Raw genomic sequence first — 6,618 nt, 5'->3', positions numbered from 1 at the left:
GACTCAGAGTGTCCCTTTCCCAGGCCCATAATTGGATCAATGACCCACATACTCTTCATGCTTGGTGCCCATGAGAGGAAGGTCAGATAGATAGTAGTGGAGTAAGTGATTTGAGATAAATGATTAACTAAAAAAGGGCACACACAAGAGCTCATGGTCTCACAGGTTGGTCCCTGTTGAATAGTCTAGAAATGTAAATCCTTGGAAAGCTCCAGTGATGGCTTCCAAATACTACTTTTATTTCGTTCCCTTTGGATCAAGGACAGGGCTAGTTTTCATTTTTTTAAAGATGTTTATGTTTTAATCCTGGCCTATTAACTTTTGTTTGGAAAATGTAATCACTTTGCTTAGAGAACAGGAGTAAATAGAAATTTTCAGTGAGAATTTTAAAAGTGGGTAATGTTTCAGTTTAAAAACTACACACACACATAAATACAACAATTGGTTTATTGTTGAATTCCCTTGACAATGTGCAGGACAAAAATAATCTTGTCAAGAAAACTAAAACATATTATTCTCATTTTTATTTCTTTTAAAACATTTTAAAATGTAACAAGCATACTGAAACGTGCCTAAGACACCATTGTTGTGTGGTATTCCATTGTGAGACTATACCACAGGTTGTTTATCCATTTTCCTGTTAATGGACATTGGGTTGTTTCCACAAGGCTATTATAAGGAATGCTGCTTGCTGTGAACATTCTCATATGTTTTTGGTGCAAATGTCATGTGTTTCTGTGGGGTATATACCTAGGGATGGATTGCTGGGTCATTAAAGTATGTGTATCTTTAGCTTTATTAAATACTGCCAAACTTGTTCCAAAGTAGTTATACCATGCTTTGACAATTCTAATTTTAATTATTATAATGGTATGCCCAAGTCATGTGGTTAAGGACTGCACCTGGTTTTCCTGGCAAGAGTAAGCTGGTAAATCAGTTTGGGAACAATTCTGTTTGCCAGCTCTTGTTTTCCTTGATTAAATTTCCCCCATTGATACACTACTTTCAGACATTATTTTTCTTGGCTTTGCCATGATAATACAGTCATTTTTAAATCAACCTTTGACCTGTATCAATATAGCTATGTAAGATGAGATTAGGGGACCCAGAAGAAAGCCAATACCAGGGAAACGATTGCATAGGACATAATTTCCCTTAGGCTTAAAGCATCTATATTAAATCTTCTGTGATGTGCAGTACAATCTATTTTTTAATTCCTTTTTTTAAGGCTATTTAAGTGATGCCAAAGTAACAGAATGATTTAACACAGTTAAATGCCAAACTGGGATTTTAAATACCAATGTTTTGTTCTTTAAAGTTGGATCCCTCCAGGATATTATGAGGATGCAAGCGTCTTCACGGCAGTCTGTCACCTTGTGGCTCCAGAAATTGAAAGTTCATCATGTTCATGGATCAGTACCAGTTTTACTTATTAATATTTTTAGTGTCTGCCTATAAATCAGGCACAAAGTAAAGGGCTTTTAAAAATAGCCTGCTCAGTCTTCTCAGGTTTGATATACTCTGCTAAAAAGAATTGTTGATATCAGCATCTCCCTCCTTTCCCTTGCTGGCTTCTCCCTGAATATGGGATGCACCTGTGCTGGATCCAGGCCCATCAAGATCTCCAAAGATTTACCATCACTGGTCTTTGCTTCTGCAAAACTCTGGTAAAAATCATCTTATTCTTTCATCCAAGGATGGGCTCCAATAATTCAAAATTGGTAGTCAAAGTTTGGCTTGTGGCTAAGTTTTGGTTCAGTTTACCTAAGCCCTGAGCAATAAAGAGATATCACATTAAGTGAAGTAAATTATTTGCATGCTCAAAGTGAAGTCAAAGATAGTTTGGTCTGTGACAATTATACAGTATTAAGGGTTTGAGGGAACACATGGGCACCAATATATTTTATGAATTTGTCATTTTATGTTTATATAAAATAAATGATACAATCCCTGACCTTAGGGAGATTGAAATATAATTCAGGAGATTATACATATATAATGGAAATGACTGAAGAGCAAGTGTTTAGATGTAGAGTACAGTAAAACAGGACTTTAGGAATTCAGTCAAGGACTAACTCCACAAAGTCAGGTACTGAAGAAAGGACCAGAAGAGAGTTTGAAGAAAGTTAGTTAGGGAAAGAGCAGGGTGAGGAAAAGCACCCATGAGACATGATGATGGCATGTGAAGATGGCAGAGAGGCTGGACTAATATGGCCAGATCATGGCTGGGAGCTCTGAGAAATGTGCTGGCTACCTATGTGTGGAGACCCATCCACAGGGAGTTTTATGGGCCAGGTGGAGAAGTGGCAAAGAGGTGCCACCTGAATATTCCTAAACATGACAGAATAGTGATGGGAGTGACTTCTGGAAAGATGGACCCATCATAATTAATATCGGGGCATGGACAGGCAAGGGGAAATATTCTGGCCTCATTGAAAGGGAACTGGTTAAAGATGTTCGTTGCCACACGCAGTTGAGCAGATGGTGATCATGATATAAATGGCACCCAGCAGAGCTATGTGTGTATAACCTGAAAGATGTTTTGTTTGGGGACAGTGAAGTCTGAGAGAGTAAAAAGCCATCTCATATTCCATGGAAATCATAGTATTAGAGTCTTATAAAGTGCCCCCCCAAAATCAACAGAACTATATACATGCATTAGAGCTTGATATATACACTAACATTAACAAGTATATTATTTGATTTCCACACGAACGTTAGTCCCAGAGCGTTCACAAAAGCATTACCCACAGTAGCCCAAGACTGGAAACAACTGCAAAGCCCATCAGGTAAATGGGAAAGAAACTGGAGCACATCTACCAGTGGAGTAGCACTCTGCAATAAAGGGGAATGAGTGACTGATACACACACAACGGATATGTTTCACAGACATTATGCTGAGTAAAAAGAAGCCACACAAAAGCAGTACACACTGTATGATTTCATTCATACGAAAAGAAAACTCATACTGATCTATAGAGACAGAAAGCAGATCAGAAGCGACCTGCAGGCCAGGGACTGCAAAGGTGCATAAGGAAACTTTTGGAAGTGTGGGAGAAGTTCTTTATCATTATTGTGGTGGTTTCAGGAATGTATCTGTTACAGTGTCATTGAATTATACACTTTAAATATGTGCAGTTTACTGTACATAAATCATAACACAATAAATTCAATTAAAGAGAGAAGCTAAAGTTCCAAATATTTTCTTTCAAAAATTACGATTTTAGAGTTATTATTTAGTGGTGACTGCTTAGTTTTTAATCCTTCAAAGTATTTTTAAAAGATTTCTATGTGCTAATTCTTGCCTATTTACAATTTTGTTTGAAAATGTTATCTAGCTCCTTTGGAGAATGAGAGAAAACAGATATTAGGATGAGTCAGGAAATCAAAAGCAATTGAATTATGAGAATTAAAAAAATTTTTCCCACTCACATTACCTGATTTTGCATTTTAAAATGCAAATACATTTAGAAATCTTGTAAAAAAGCTATTGTTGTTACTTCTCCTGATCTTTTCCTGATGTCATAGAAAATTCAAGTTGACTCAGTAAACTGGATCATTTCCCAACTAGTTTTTCTCCGATTAGGTATTTGCTGAGTCGGCAGAAAAATCCATCCTGGTTTAGCTCCAGCGAATGAAAAGACAGCTTGTGACACACTTGTCACAGGAACCAGGGAAGTTGAAGGGTGACAGGCAAACTTTAAAGGGCCTCCTTCACATGGGGTGGCAGTGGCTTTCTTTCTTTATGATAATCTTTTCTTTTTCTCCATGGAGGATGAGCCAATTACAGTCATAGCTCAACAGGAAGCGGTTCTTACACCTTTGATCATAATGATATTAATCACTGTCCTGCTAGTGATTCTCTGTGACTTGGTCACATCAATTATTAATTTGTAAAGTGTGAGTTTGTCATTTCTTACTGAAATGCTGGCCAGACAGATTGGTATACAGTGGAATGGAAGCTGAGCAAGGCGGCTGTCACTTCACCATTATGAATATCAGACCCTGTTTGAAAACAAAAATTACAGCTTGGAAAATGTTTTGCTTTTATACATTCATCTGATACCATCCAGGACTTGAGTCTTAAACATTTTAAACATACTATTGGTAGGGTGTATCATAATACATTTAGAGCAGTGTTTCTCAAACTTGGTTGCACTTGTGAATCACCTGGGGAGCTTTTTAAAAATGGCAAAGCTGGGCCCCACTCCCAGAGATTCTGACTTAATTGTTCTGGGATGAGGCCCAGGTAAAGGTATTTTTAAAAAGCACCCCAGGTGTTTCAAATGTGTAGTCAAGACGGCAGCGCACTACTGATTTAGAGGCGGGACAGTGCTTTTTAAATGTTCTTAACAAATGAAATACATATAAGTTTTTATAGTCCACGTTAATTCAAAAAGGCTTTAAAATGGGTTCCAGAAATATATTCATCCAAAGATTTTTTAAATTCTGAAAATTATAATTAAATAAATGGAAATTAAAACAAGAATGAGGCACCATTTTTCCCTTTTGGTAAAGATTTTAAAGATTCATGATATCCAGTGATGTTGGGAATACATGGAAATGGTAATGCTGATACAATATATAGGCATGTTAATTGCTGCCATTTTCCTGGAGGACAATTTAGCAACATCTATCAAATTTTACAAGTTTTGTACCAACTGGTCTTTCAATTTCACTCCTAGGAATTTACTTGCAAAATTTTACCCAGATATTCGTTTAGGAACATTCACTGCAAAATTTTTTGTAATAGTGAAAGCTTGGAGAAAACCAGTGTCCATCATTCAGGGGACCAGTTAAGTAAATTTTGATACATTAACAAGATAGACTATTATGGAGACATTTAAAAAGAAGTGCTCCCTCTATATATGTTGATACCAAAAGATCTCCCAGATATATTAGGTGAAAAAAAAGGGTACAGAAAATTATGTACAGTATGATCTCTTCTGTGTAAATTTAAATAAATGTAATTTAAAATAAATGCTCACAGGGACTTCCCTGGTGGTCCAGTGGCTAAGATTCTGCTCTACCAATGCAGGGGCCCTGGGTTCGATCCCTGGTCAGGGAACTAGATCCCACATGCCGCAACTAAGTGTTCACATGCTGCGACCAAAGATCCTGCATACCACAACAAATATCCAGCACAGGGCAACAAAGATCCTGGCTGCCGCAACTGAGACCCGGCACAGCTAAATAAATATATTTTTAAAAAGCTTCACTGAAATAATAAATAAATAAATGCTCACAGGTACACTTTTTTTTTCCTTGAAGGAAACGTGGTTATCTTTGGGAAATGGACTTTAGTAGAAGTGAGAAGCTTTTACTTTTGTTTTGTAACTTTTTGTACAGTTTGAATTTTCTAACCAATTACATATAGAGTAATTATATATATATAACATACATATAATATATATACATATATATATATATAGAGAGAGAGAGAGAGAGAGAGAGAGAGAGAGAGGCAGACCACAGAAATGTTGTGGATTTGGTTCTAGACCACATCAATAAAACAAATAATGCAATAAAGTGAGTCACACAAATATTTTGGTTTCCCAGTGCATGTTAAAGCTATGTTTACGTAACTATATATACTGTAGTCTAAAGTGTTCAATAGCATTATGTCTCAAAAAACAATGTACATGTCTTAATTTGAAAATTCTTTATTGCTAAAAATGCTAGCCATCATCTGAGCCTTCAGCAAGTCATAGTAGTAACATCAAAGGTCACTAATCACAGATCACCATAACAAATGTAATAATAATGAAAATGTTTGAAAGATTGTGCGAATTACCAAAATGTGACACAGAGACACAAAGTGAGCAAATGCTGATGGAAAAATGGCACGAATAGATTTGTTTTGATGCAGGGTTTTCACAAACCTTCAATTTGTGAAAAATGCAATATCTGCAAAGTGTGCCTGTATAAATATGACATATAACTGGAGTTTTCTGGGAAGTTAGGTAATGTTCCATTTCTTTACAATATAAACTTTTAAAAGTGAGGAAACCAAGAGTAAGGATTTTTAAAAAGTTTAAAAAGAAGATAAAAGTATGAGTAATTTGGAATACAAAATACATGTCTTAAGGTCTCTGTGACTGCTGACTGCCACACATTTGGCTCTGATATAACAGCCTATAAAATAAAGGAAACACCATCAAATCAATTACATGACTCATGATGTCTGTAAGATAAAAATGCATTGTAGGGGAAGCCCAGCAATTCATAAAAGTTAAGTGAAATTTTTTTAGGTGGATCTTCAAAAAGAGAATACTGTATGCAATTACAGTGAAACACCCTCAACAGTTACTCACAAAAAGGTCACAAATTTTTATCTATTTTGCAGAAGAGAAAGCAGTTAACAGGGGCTCAGTTACTGGCCCTTTCTACTGAAATAGTGTTCTTACTTGCAACAAATGGCCTCTTCAACCAATGCTGCTACTGATCACAGACAAAATAGATAGCATTGGCCATGTGGAGCACTGGTGCCAGGCTGCCACCTTACTGCCCCCAGAAGCCAAACACCTTCACTGCCACCCTCCCCAGAAAACAGATCCCCTTTGTTCTTTTACAAACCAAAGTATCCTGTGTGACGTTTGATTGGTGGACCTGAAGTCA

At 36.6% G+C, this 6,618-nt stretch overlaps 1 non-coding gene across 1 annotated transcript; it reads left to right on the top strand.

Annotated features, from left to right (window-relative positions):
* The first annotated feature begins 4,995 nt into the window (after positions 1-4,995).
* TRNAG-ACC (transfer RNA glycine (anticodon ACC)) lies at positions 4,996-5,068 on the top strand. The gene has a single exon. It is a non-coding gene; the product is annotated as a tRNA-Gly (tRNA).
* The last annotated feature ends 1,550 nt before the right edge of the window (positions 5,069-6,618 follow it).

This window comes from Orcinus orca, chromosome 5 (genome assembly GCF_937001465.1).
Source record: "Orcinus orca chromosome 5, mOrcOrc1.1, whole genome shotgun sequence".
In the NCBI taxonomy this organism is placed as follows: Eukaryota; Metazoa; Chordata; class Mammalia; order Artiodactyla; family Delphinidae; genus Orcinus; species Orcinus orca.
This window is presented reverse-complemented; position numbering and strand designations above follow the sequence as displayed.